The following is a 14008-nucleotide window of genomic DNA, read 5'->3' on the forward strand; positions in this document are numbered from 1 at the left end:
TTTAAATACTTCTATAGGCTGATGACATTCCAATTCAAGTGTTCAGCCTGGACTCTCTGCTGAGCTCCTGATTGTACATCAAATTGTTCAACATCTCCACTTGAGTAGTTAGTTCATAGGAACCTTTTATTATGAAGCAGAACTTGTGATGTTCCACCAGTTGCTCAAATCAAACTTCAGGCATCATCCTAGATTCTTTTTTTCCTGGCCCCCCACATTGAAAGCATCAGCACAATGTATGACTGCATCCACAAAATACAACTTGTACCTGTCCCTTCCTTCTTTTTTTATGGTTTCCCTGATCCAAACACTGTGATTTCTCACTTGAACAACTTACAATGTTCTCCTTGTTGGTTTCTGGTTTCCATGCTTACACTCCTACAATCTATTTTACATCCCTCACAGAGATTGGTCTTTTACAAAGCAGATCATATAATGTCACTGCCTACTCAAAACTCTCAACGTTTTCCCATTACGTTCAGGGAAAAGACCAAACTCTTTACTGCAGCCTATTAAGAACTATTAATTTTTTTCAAAATTTTTCCCCTGGCTACCTCCCAGATCTCACCAAGTGTTAGAACATAGGCTTCATGAGAATGGAAACCTCATTTTGCTCAACACTGAATCCACCAGTGCCTGGTACAGTGTCTGGTACATAGTAGGTGGTCAAAAAATATCTGTTGAATGAATGAATGAACATATCCCACACATGCTTTTCTTAGTTTCCTCTGAGCTGATCTGAGCCCCCAGCTCCTTAAATGATACACTGAGAATGTTCTCACCATCCATATGCCCCAGCTTTGTAGAAATTCCATTATTTCAACCTTCTACATGGGTCATTTAGGATCACTGTTGCTGGAGTACCTCTAACCATGCTCTGCTAAAATGAAGTTTCTGGCAAGTCCTAGTTGAGATATTGTCTTGCATGAGTAGAGTAGAGAACTCTGGGGTCCATAAAGGTTTGATAAGTCTGGGAAGATGGATTGTGTGAGCCAGTAAGGAGTATGGATTTGAGTCTATGAGCAACAGGGAGCCCTGAAGTCTTTTGGAAAGAATACACAATCAATACCTGAAGAAAATAATCCTCGAAAGAGTATGGATAATGGACCAGAGGATGAAAGACCAGAGGCAGGAGAGCAGCCAGGAAATCCAGGTCTGGTTCAGACAAGAGGAGATGAGGGAGCCATGAGTGGGTTGCAAAGTCCCAGCATGACTTTTTTTTTTTTTTTTTTTTTTGGCTGAGGAAGATTAGCCCTGAGCTAACATCCATGCCAATCTTCCTCTACTTTGTAGATGGGTCACCACCACAGTATGGCTGACGAGTGGCGTAGGTCTGTGCCTGGAATCTGAACCCATGAACTCAGGCCGCTAAAGTGGAGTGCACCAAACGCAACCACTATGCCACAGGGCCGGCCCCCCAGCACTACTTTTTAGAATCAGAACTCAGCCTCTGTGGTGTAAAGCAAAAAGGACTTGAAAGAATTTTAGGCTCAAACAGTCACTAGCAGAACATAAGAACACAAAGACTGAAGCAGCTTATTTAATCATGTGGTTTTGAAAGGATTTAAATATCTGTAACAAGTTCATATTGATTCATTGATTATAACACCAGGTATATGTGCCAAGCTCCACTCAGCCTCCAGAGAGATAGAAATGGATACAATATGGTCTAAGCCCTTAAGGACTGAAGTTCAATGGGGGACTCAGGCACAAGACAGATGGGCAACACTTCAGTAGGGTAAGTGCTATAATAGGGGCTAAAGGAAAGTAGTGAGGGGGGCAGGCATTCTCAAGTGGGAAAGAGAGTCATTATCCTTGCCTCACGGGGCTGACAAAGGCTTTCCAGGAGTAGATAACATGTAAACCATACTTGAAGGATGGACAAGAGTCTATGAGGGGAAGAATGCTGGAGGAAGAGAAGGCAGTATGTCCAAAGGTGTTGGGACGCTTGGGGAATGATGGGAAATTCTGTGTGGCTAGAACAGGGGCAGGCTGCAGAGATAACCATACTATTACTAATAACGAGTGATGTTCACTTATTTAATATTCACAATAACCCCATAAGATAGATTTTTGTTACCTCAATTTGATAAATGTAATGGATATCTTAGAGAGAGGGTAAGTAAATTGCCCATGGTTTCATAGCAAATAAGAAGCAAAAATGGGCTTCAGACATCAAATACTTGACTCCAGAGCTCAAGCTCCTCATGGGGATGCTCTGCAAAAGTATAATGTGCTCTGTGGATCCAAAAAATTGTACTATCCAGAGTCAGAGATGGCTGTCAGCCCACAAGCCCATGACACTGCGCGGTGTCTTGAGTCTACTAAAATTTGGCAAACCTCTGTCCAGAGCTGGGTTCAAAAGGTGATTGGTGTGACAATGCATTGCTAAAAATGTACCCAGTGTAAAATCTGTTTCTTAATTTTAAAGGGTCTGTAGTCACCATGGTGATGACTTCATGAACTTTTCCTTTGGCTGATTTCCTAGAAGCAAGAACCCATGTCCAGGCTCAAACCAGACGGGCCTCTAAATTTAGACTTACAGGAGACAGAACTGAGTCCAGCAAAGAAATTCATCCTCAGAAATATGGCTATCTCTGTGACCCAGTGGGACCAAGGGAACACCTTCTAACTTCTCAGCTCTGACCTATAATCATTCGTTTCTCTACTTCAATCGGCCAACTTCTAAAATGCCTGAGCCATTGCCCCATCATTTATCCACCAGTATCCCAACCCAGTTCACCACTGGTGAAAGGTTTAATAATGGCATTGCTATTACACCCCAGGGGCTATCCATACTCTAGCTACCACCTTTGATGGAATCCCAATTGCCAGCCAGTGGGAGATCCAGATCCTACATTGCATTTTAGAATCTACCTCCTTAGACCACTCTTGGCACCAAATTTTGTATGTTGGGTTCCCGGAGAACAGACTGAAACTGAGATTCGCATGCAGGTGGTTTATAGGGAGTGGTCTCAGGAAAAACATTTGTGAGTGAAGGGAGCAGGATTAAGCAAAGGGAGAAGTCAAAATGCAGTGCAGTCACAAAAAGGCCTCAGCCAGTCCCTGGGGATGACCCTTTAGAGATGTGACAAATCGAGACAGTGGGGTTGGGCTTTTATACTCTATCATCAACCAGTCATTGGATATAAGCTGCCCCCATGGGGGTAGATGTAAACTTGGCTAAGGCGAGAGTGATTCCTGGGATTAGTTACTGGTTGTCAGCAGTTAACAGTCCTGGAGCTGGGAGAACGAGTGTCTTCTCACTCTGGGTGATCCGTGGACTCTGCATGGCACACCATAGCATCTAGTACGCCACCTTAGGCTTAGGGGAATTAAAATTAGAATTTATAAATAAATGTACACATTCCAAAAGCAAGCCACGTCTCTACAGGGATTTAAAATTCCATTCACATAAAGTGAAAATATGTTCACTGTAAGATTTTTTTGGTGAAAGTAAGATATTGGAAATCACCTATATGTCTATCAATAGGGTAACACACAAATATAATATGATACATCATGAAATACTACATAGCATCTAAAAATAAATGGATATGCCGAATGAATATTGTTTAGGAATAGACACAAATGTGATAAAATTAAAAAGCATGACTAGAAGGATATAAGCCTCATATATAAGGATGATGGTGGTTTTGTTTAGGTAGATAGGAAGGGCAAAAGGACTGAAAATGGCAACAAAATTTCTCAATTTTATTAGTGATATTTTATTGCTATTATTAAAATGATTTGACAAATATTACAACAGATAAACATCTTTTAAATTCAGATGTTCAGTTATATCAGAATCTGTTCTTTTCTCTATACTTTAAATCTCTTAATTAAAATAATACAAAATGGGTAGATAACTCATTAAATTCATAGAACTACTTAAGTTCTGTGGTTAAAACTCAACAAAACACTATGTTCCATCTGGTTCTTAAAAATTAAAATCCTATGAACTGTTATAACCCTGTCATGTGTTCTATCACAATACTTAATGAATGCTAATAACTCTTAGCTGCTATTTACAGAGCACCTACGCGATACATGGTCCTTGCAATCACTGCCTACCCACAGCTTCCTCTGAGAAATGGTGCCCTAGAGAGATCTGTTTTCCCATGACTCCCTCGTTCCCACTCCAGCCATAACTTATGTGCCCAAGGACAGAAATCTAACCCAAACACAGTCTTTTTCTGGCCAGCAACCTATTGCATGGAGGCCTTCACTCACTAAGATGAGTTAAGCCAGTCAGATTGCTCTCCCAGGAATGTGGTACTAAGGATGAAGCTTATTCAGCCATGGGCACATCAACTGGGAGAGTATGTGGATATGGGGAAGTCTGTGCCCAGCAGACCAGAAGAAGCCAATGAGCGAAGAAGAGGCTGGAGAGGCTGGAGAACGCAGTCTCCTTGGGGCCTGGATGCATTTAATATCTCCTCTTGGAATCCCGTGACATCTCTCTATGTCCTTATCCTTTGCCCCACTGCACCTTCTTTTTATTTGAACTGCATTTAGTGGGTCTGTTTTCCTTAGAAACGTTTTTCTTCTGTATTGTCAACAGTCCTTTAGGTAGGAAAGAGTATCCCATTATATAGATGAAGAGGATGAAACTTTCCAAGTTTCAAAGATAATGAGCACTGAAACCATGATTCAATCTAGGCTACTTGTCCTCAAAGCTATGCTCTGGGTTGGACAGTGGATCTGCCAGCAGAGTGAACATTGTCTCAAACAGATCAACATGAGAAAAGAGAAATGCCACCTGGTAGAATCATCGCTTGACAGCCAGGAAGTCTGAGAGAAAGCCTCAGCTGGGTAGTGCCCTGTCTTACCCTAATGTTCCAGACCCTGACTTCTTGGCTCTCACTAGAAACACATGGGAATTATTCAGATAAAATAGTGATGATTTTATTGATGTTTTATGAAAAGCATTGTTTCCCACTCTGCCTATCTCTTGAGATGAAGTAGCTTCAGCTCTCGGGAAGAGACAGGGCCTTCTGATTGCCAGCATCTTCTTCTCAGTGTCAACAAAGCACAGTGAGTATGAAGGTCAGGCTATGCTTCTTTCCACTGTTTGTACGAGTAAGTGTCATTAGCAGAGTTGAGCGAAGCCTGCAGTCTCTGAAAGCAACATGACAATTTTCTTCCTGCCATCTCTCCACTGCCTCAGAGACCTTTCCATTTCTCAAGCTAAATAAGGGAGTCATCAGCGAGGCTCTGAAGGGGGAAACAGTGTTTTCTCTCCCCGCTGCACAGACCTTGATGACTACCTCCCAAATCTTTGGGAAGAATCAAAGGGACAGTGGGACCGTGATGCTCCAGGGTGTAACAGTTCACCAGTGCCTCTGAGGATCGCCTTGGCACAACTGGCACTTGGCAGTTCGCTTGGCCCTAGAGAAACTCCAGTTTTCTTAATAACTAAACTTAAATTCTGCCCACTGATTTGCGCCATTCATATGAATCAAGTTTGTTCCATTCTGCAAGAGAAGTCTTTTCTTCCAAATTAGAACTTAACAAGGGGAAATTAAATGAACTTGAAACTTCCCAAGAAGCTTGATTCTCCAAGTGCCAATCTTCTCAAATTTTCTTATTCATCCAAGAACAAAAGCTGAAGGACGTTCAGTCCACAACAGCATCATCCACAGTACTCTGTCCTACCTGCCCCTCTCTGGGTACATGTGTGTGTTGGAAAAACACACACGTGTTTCTCCTCCTCCAATTTTAACTGTTGTGTTAGCAAACTGGCAAAGCCCCAGTGGAGCCGGAACAGCAATTTACCCTCACCTAGTGTTGGGGAAATGAGCAAGTCTCTTCTAAATCTGTTTTCTGGGAATAGAAGGGCACGAGTCAAACGTGAAGAAGTAGAAATGACGTCTGCCACTAACCTCTCACTCAATGGCCACCTCAAGCCTCTGGGCTGGGACCCCGCCTTGTTGCCATGAAGTTCTCCAGGCCCACCATCTCCTGCCCTACATGGAGAAGGCAGTGGCAGTTCTGTGCCGGATGTGAGTACACAGAGCACTGAGCTCAGGAAGATGTCAGACAGAAATAATGCATATCACCCCGGAATTTTTCTAATTGGTCTCTCCTATTTTGCCCCATTTATTTTCACCAATTACTCATTTCCTTGGTGAGGAAAGGCTCAAGGGTTATTCTGTGGTCCATGGGGGACCTGGAGCATGATCCTATTTTTCCTTACAGCTAGTTGAATTCTCTTTACACTAAACCACGCAAATCAAGAGAGGTAGACGGAAAATCTGGTTGAGTGATGAGAAAGGCAAGAGTCACAGAAAGTTGAAAACTGTCAAACTTCTTTTTCTCTCTCTTTGCCAAAGAAAAGAACAAAAACAAACAAAAGAAACCACTTAATTCACTTTTTTTTTCAAAGCAGGGCTAGGGAGACTTTTTGTTTTTCAACTCATTTATCAATGAATATTTACTGAGCACTCATTATCCGACCCGGGGATCCCATGCTAGGCCCTGGGAGTGAATATAGCCTGGTGAAGAAGCAAAACATGCTCCTTGCTCTCATGAGGCTCGCAGGGGTCCAAGCAAAGGCAACTAGCATTTTTAGCACTCCAACTTCCTTTCTCCAGAATGAGCTTATGAATTTAGGAAAATATTGGGCTGAAAATCAGGACTCTGAAATCTTTCCTCTGCCAGTCAGAAGATATCAAATGAAAATGAGATGCTGGTTTTCCTTCCATAACCAAGAATTCTATTTATTACCTAGTTAAGAAGAAATGCCTTATGGGTTGCTTTTGGAATCATCACCACCAAAAGCAAACCTGTGCCTTCTGTAAGTATTAGGACTCAGCTGGAAGACAGCGAGAGGCCCAGAGAAGAGATGACCATGGGGGAGCAGCTGGGAGTGTCCACATAGGGAAGGAGGCTGGAGCTGGAGGGGCAGCCAGGGGAGATCACAACAGGAACCAATTCTATCCAAGCGGGCCTGGGAGTAGGATGGGTACCCCATAACTGGTGATCATTTCTGGCCAGAGACCGGGCCAGAATCCCAGACTAGGAAGAACTAAGGCACAGGGTAAGAATAAGGAGAGCAAGACAGAGCCTAGGACTGTCTGAGAACTGTAGCACAAAATAAGGGCTTAGTCCCAACGTAGGGCACCACATCTCAGATAGAAGTCATAACAGGGACATCAGACACTACTTATCTAGGATTCCTTAACTTAAATAGTCTCTGTCTTTGGACACGAGGGATCTCACACATTAAGAAAGGGTCGAACCAGCAGCAAGCCCTAAAGTTCTACAACCATGTGGACTGAAAATCTACAGGGGCCAGGAGCCATTTATCTATTCACCAAATATCTACTGAGCACCTACTACTGCCAGGCATTATTCTAGGTACTGGGAACACAGCAATGAGCTGGATAGGGAAGGGCAACAGGAGGCAGGCCCAGTGACCAAGGAGCAGGCCCCCCTGAACACAGACGGTCAGGAAAGGCCCCTCTTAGGGAGGGCTCTTTGACCTGAGACCTGCAGGATGAGAAATGGTCAGACACGGGAAGTCCTAGGGTAGAGAGTTCTAGCAGAGGAACAGCATAAGCAAAGGCCTTGCAGCAAGGAGAGCCCTGATGAGTCGAAGACACAGCAAGAAGGTCTGTGCAGCAGGAACACTGTGAGAGAGGGGAAAGCAGAGGACAACGAGGCTGGAGGAAGTCCAGATGGTCAAGACTTCCCTTTGTGTGCACAGTACCACAGGAATCCAGCGGGGCTATCAGAAGGGCGTGGCATGGTCTGCTGGGTATTAAAAAGAGACGGGCACATACTCCAGAGGGCACTGGAGTAGGAGTTTCTCCAACGTAAATTTGCTAGTAATAATAATAATATAAATAATAAAAATTAACCCCAGTAATTCAGTGTGGAACATGACGACGGTCAAAGAATAAACACACTACTAGCCACATAATAGGGGATCAGCCAATATTTACTCAATAAAAAATATGCAAATATCATCATTGGCACCAATCACTATTGTTTTCAGGCCAGCAACTGTTTCATCAAGGAACTACAAATGCTCCTTAGAAACATTCACACTCCTGAATATTTCTTTAACTCTGTTCAATTGTACTTACTTTAAAGCCTTTCATTGGAAGCTACTCAATAATAATAGACCAAAATCTCAAAATGGCCTTTGCAAAATATTTCTCTATTAAATCTTTACATGTGTTTCAAACCCAAACCATACAAGATTCTTAGAAGACTGGGAGAATCTAACAAATCTAACATTGCAAGCTACTTTCCCTAATTAATTCAGCCAGCCTAATTGTTCAACTTGTACAAAGCTTCCCTCTGCTTTGTTGCCATTGTGCAGTCAGGTGTCAGTGCCTGTGGGGCCTGGAGCATCCAAAGGATCAAGAGAAAGAAGAGGCTAGTTTTGAAACACTGCCTGGAAGTGACAGCACCGCTGGCTCCCCAGCAGCCAGAGGGGGAGCGGGCCAGTTGGAGAGGGGATCCCCATAGCGATGTCGGCATCAGGTGGAGAGCACGGTTCCGTTTGTCTCTCCCCACTAAATCACAACTAAGAGGACATCCATTAACCAACAGAGGATTCCCTACACAACACAACAGGACCCTAAGAGATCCAGACAGCTATACATCTGAAGGTGGGCGGACTGGATCCCCGGGAAGCAGAGGATGAGGGGAGAAGACCCCTCCCCGTCTCAGGGACCCGGTCCAGGTGGGGATCCTCACACAGCCCAGCGGGATTGCGAGCGGAGGCGGGGATCAGCCCTGTCCGCGCCTGCGCTGTAGGAGTTACAGCCAGGCCAGCAGGGGCGCCCACCTATCCCGGCTGCCCGCCCCCACGAACGCTCCCTCCCAGTGGCGGAGGCTCCTGCTGGAGCGCGACCCCTGGCGTAGCGCAGCCTCCGACCCTGGCAGCGCGACCTGCTTAGCGCTTTGGCCAGCCAGCAGGCCAGAACAGAAAACGCAGCCCCCGCCCCGCTCAGCCGCGGCAGGTGGAATCTGCGACTGGAAGCAACAGAAACCACGGCTGAACCTGTGACCCAGCCCCCAGCGGTGGCAACCCGGGCACCACCTCCACCAGCCTCACCAGCAGCAGGGGCTGTATATAAGTCCCGGGGCCCCCAGGCCCCTGCCAGTTACAGTGACATCTGTGAACCCAGCACCCCTGACAGCAGTGCAACCAGCACCCCAAAACATCCCAGGAACAGCAGTGCAGGTGGTGCACAGGGCAGCAGCATCTGAGCCCGCGGAGACCCAGTGGGGGAGCACGAGACCCAAGTGACCAGAACCAAAGTAATCAAAGCGGTACCCAAATGAGAGGAGAGACCTCCCAAGCTCCCAGGCCCTGAATATGTTGGAGAACACCTCTTTCCTCCCTAACTCAGGTGCCCAAGCTCATAGTTAGATTCCAGCCCCGCCTGGGAGGTGTGTGGGAAGAAGTGCGGGGTGTGAAGGCATGCATACTGCACAGGACGTGTAGCCCTATCTGGCAGCTCTAATTCTCAGTGCCTTACTAAAGGCAACCGGCAAAGAAAGTTGATGCCTGTGCAGTTTGCAATAGTGAAAAATGGGAAACCACCTAAGAGCCATCAATATAATAATATATTATAGAGCATCCATTTGTGGAATACTACAGAGCAAGTAAAAATATGAAGTGGGTTGCTCACTCCTTTCACGTATGTTGTTTGGGCTAAGCATTCTGCCAGGTTTCTGTGAGTCAATGCCAAATAAAGACGACAAAATCCCTGCCTATGAGGAGCTTCCATGGTGGAGGAGGAGAAGAGGCATGGCAGAAGGACAGATAGCATTGTGAATTTATTGTTTAACTTGTTTATTATGTCAGGTAGTGATGAGTGCTCAGAAGATGAAGTATGGTGAAGGGATAAGCAGGAATGGAATGGGGAGGGTCCCAGTGTAGACTGGGTGGTCAGGTTTGGCCTCACTAAGGAAGATGAGGAGGCATTTGATTTGAACAATAAGAAGGAGCCAGACGAAGATCTGCAGGAATAGGGCTAGATGGTGCTATGTGTTATAAAGGGAGAAGAAAACAGAAAAAGGAAAGATTGAAAGCCTATTATGTCTGATACAGGCCCATGAGAAAGCCCAGCATCCTTCCAATAAAGTTCTCTTTTAAGCTATTCTGGTTGGGTTCCTGTTCACTGCAGCCAAAGAATTTATAAGTAAGATACGTTCTTGCCATGACTCCAGGTGGAATTAAGTAATTCCTGGGATAAAAGTGTTATAAAAATGCTTTGGAAGTGCAGGAAGGAGCAAACAATTCTGCCTCAGTGACTGAGCTGAGACTTGAGGGAGGAGTAGGGTTTGGTCTGGAGCACAACAGGGCTCCAAGCTGAGACCCATACGGAGCAAAGGGCAGCTGCATGGCATCCTCCTAGCCTCACCACCATGGCTGACAGCATGCTAAGCACTTGACCTCTATCATTCGAGTTAATCTCTATCATAATCCCCATGATAGCCCTATAAAGGAAATATCATTATCTCTATTCTATAAGGAAACTGATGGCCAGATAATTTAAGTGACTATCCCTAGGTCACAGAGCTTGTAATTGTCAAAGCTAGGGTGTGGGTCAAAGTTTGTTCTACTCCAAAGCCAGTCTCCTGAGCATTATACTGTGGACCATTTTATAGATGTGAACATTCATATTTTCACTTTAAAGAAGAAAACAGCCACAGGACAGTCGACATTATTTCTCAGAGGGACAAAGAAGGTTTATGCAGCAGAGCAGGGAGAGCCAAATTCAGATGGAGGGAGTGGAGGCCAGTCCCCTATGCAAGGTTATTTCTGCCTGAACACATGTGGGGCCCCAGTACCTTTACAGAGTCCACATGTGGGGCCACAGCCCTTGTGCAGAGGTTCTTCTGCTAGGACCATCTAGATGCTGCCCAGGATTCTGAGCAGCAACCAGAGGTGAACAGGGTGCTCTCTTTTCTGGGCTGAGATTCAGGTGTAATTCTTCACCTGTCACATGAAGAAAGGTGTTGTCCTCTGTTCACTGAGCAAAGTACAGGGCCAGCACCATGGACAGCTCTGGCGGCATCACTCCCAGCGGAGTCTATTCCAGCGCTCCTTGGAGTTGTTCGGTCCATGGCTGGCAGGGCTGTGTGCAGTGGCCCAAAAGCAAATGTCTGTCCTTTCATCCTGGACACTGGAGGGAAGGACACTCCCAGTGGTGGGAACAATTGGATCAGAACATGACCCTGAGAAATACTAATCTCTCTTAGAATGTTTTGCGTTTTCTTCTCTCTGTTGAATCTGTAAACATCAGGGTTAGGAACTCATTTTCTTGGGACAAGCAAATGCAGGGTGGTAACCCCTGCACTGTTCTGTTACCTTCACTGGACCATAAAGTCTCCGAGGGCAAGGACTATGACTCATCTTATCTCTCAGTCTGGAGGTCCACGCCAGACACGTAGCAGGCGCTCAATAAATAGTCAACAAATGAGTACCTGAATGAGAAAATGAATGGCCAACCCCGGTTTGGACCTCTGATTTGGTCTTTGGGTTAGAGATGTGACCGCAAGTTCAGAAATGTGACCACACACCCTGCAACCAAATCTTGCACAGCTTTGGTACTATTTCTAAATAAATATTTTAATTTCAATGTGCCCACAGTGCTCATTTGAAATCGCTTGTTCTCTAAACTAAATAGCTTGATAGCTTTTGGGAACACTGCATATAGTAATAATGAATAATTAGAGCACCTCTTTCTTTTAGTGCTTCAATTAAAAAGTTAATTATATTTCACTTTTCTCCCTTCAGAATAACTGTAGCTGGCAAGGAGATTTGCAAGTGACGATATGAACCTCAGAATAAATCCCAAACTTGAGAAGAGAGAATATGCTCATTCCTGACACTGGCAACACAAACAGCTCAAAAAAGAGGCTGAATATTTACTGTTTGGTGAAATAAAAATTCTGTCTTTGAAGGCAGAGAGAAGGGGATGGCTGGACCATTATGTGGTAATGAGAGTAGTTGTTGACAGTTTGGGGTGCCACAGGCTGGACACAGCATTTTCACCTCCACAGTCTCCTTCAGCAGTTATCTCCTTAGCAGCTGTTCTCTGCAAGTCTTTCAGGATGCAAAGATGATACTCAGTTTGTCTTCACAGTAATCCTACAGGGTCATCAGTCCAGCATTATAATCCCATTTCACAAACGGAGAAACTGAGATTCAATGCAAGTACTGGTTTCCCCAGCTATCTGAAAGTTCACTTTACACCATTTTGCTTTTACGAAAGACCTGTGTTAGTACCTGTTTTCACAAAGAAATCCAAAGAGGATTTTTGCTTTTATGAAAAATGGGAGAAAGTGAAAATAGCATTCAGCTTTGTTTTGCGGTGAGCTGTTACAGAGGCTGAGCAGTCAAGCACACTGTCCTATTTCAAGCCTTCCACATCAGTCACATCAGACACAGCAGGTGACGAACCTCGACCTTGGACATCGCGGCAGCAGACATAGAGGAAGGTGTAGACTTTAGTGACCTGCCCGCCCTGATGGATTCAGATGACAGTGAGATGTTAACAGAGGAGCCTCTTCCTCTCTCGCCTACACCCCAGCCTCCTGCACCTCCCACCACCCCAGCCTCCGACGACTCAGCCTCCACCCCGTCACCGCCATCACCACCTCTCAGCCTTCCTGTGTGCTCTGCCTTCCTGACTCTGCTAAGTGGAACTACACTGCACATACATTATTTCTACTTTATATGGGCTGTGTGTTTATCATGTTTGTCCTGCTTTTAGTTAGTGTTACTTTAGGTTTTATGCGTTTTTTGGTATGATTGGCTGATTTTTTGGGGGGTGGGGGGTCTGGAAATCGCAAACATTTTCCCATATAAATTAATGGTAATTGCTTCTCCACTGTATGACATTTTGGCATACAAATGGCTTTTGTAGGAATGCTCTACTTTTGGATAGCGGGGAGAACCTGTAAGTGGCTTGGCCCCAGTCATGCAGTGAGTTATTAGAAAATGCACATCTGATCCGAGGCTCAGTGTGACCCACTACAGTCTCCACTCGGGTCTGATTTGTCAAGCACTGTCTGCACTGTCCAGTGCACTAGTCAAACAGTGAATAATCTATCCCCTGGGCACTGATCACCTCGTGTCTAGCCCTGTCACCTTCCAAACTTCCATTCGGTCCCCTCACAAAATGACCCGTTTGCTGCTGAACTCCAATTGCAGAATTTAAAATACCCTAATCTATAATGAGCTAGATCCTGATGCTAGATGCCATCCCCACTTCCCAGCCCAGATCCCAGTTCAGCTACCACCCACTACCACTGGTTCTCCCTACCCACCACTTTCCTATATACTAAATGTTTCCCTAAAGGCAGCAGTTCATCCCATTTCTCCTCAAACCTTCAAATCAGCTGGAAGAGACTTCAGTGAGAATCGAGGCCAGAGGCCACAAACAGGCAAACAGTAGACCAAACCACACTCACTGGGTGTGCTATGTGGCCTGTGGAGAGTTTCACAGAAAAATCCAGATGCCCAGTACAGTGTTAGAGCCTGACATTAAGTTTTACAATTGCTGAGGTATCCGTTTCAAAGACATCCATCTGGAATAAACATACTGCCAGCTGTATGACACAGCTACTAGTAAAACAACTAGATAAGAAACCAGGCCATCCTGCCCATGAAGTTCCCCTTTTAGAAAGGTACGAGTGACCTAGATAACTGACCACTTCAGTGACACTGGTTTTTCCTTCCCTTGCCCTAATTCTCACTCTTATATTTTAAATTCACCAATAAAGAGTAAACCTGTGAAACACTAGGCACCCCACCCTCATACCCCAATAAAGCCAGAATCCCAGGTCAGTGTGCTCGCTCTCTCTCTACCTGCAACCTTGCTGTATAGCCCTTGGGTGTGCCATGTATCCTCCAGAACTTGTGAGTAATCAATCTTTTTCAAAATTCCCTGATAGTTATTGCTGAGGTGTATCTTGCAATCACAATAAGAACCACAGGGACCGGTGCAGCCACATCCTTGACTCTGGTCTGGGA

The sequence above is a fragment of the Ceratotherium simum genome, chromosome 33 (genome assembly GCF_057802395.1).
Source record: "Ceratotherium simum simum isolate JZ-2026a chromosome 33, ASM5780239v1, whole genome shotgun sequence".
In the NCBI taxonomy this organism is placed as follows: domain Eukaryota; kingdom Metazoa; phylum Chordata; class Mammalia; order Perissodactyla; family Rhinocerotidae; genus Ceratotherium; species Ceratotherium simum.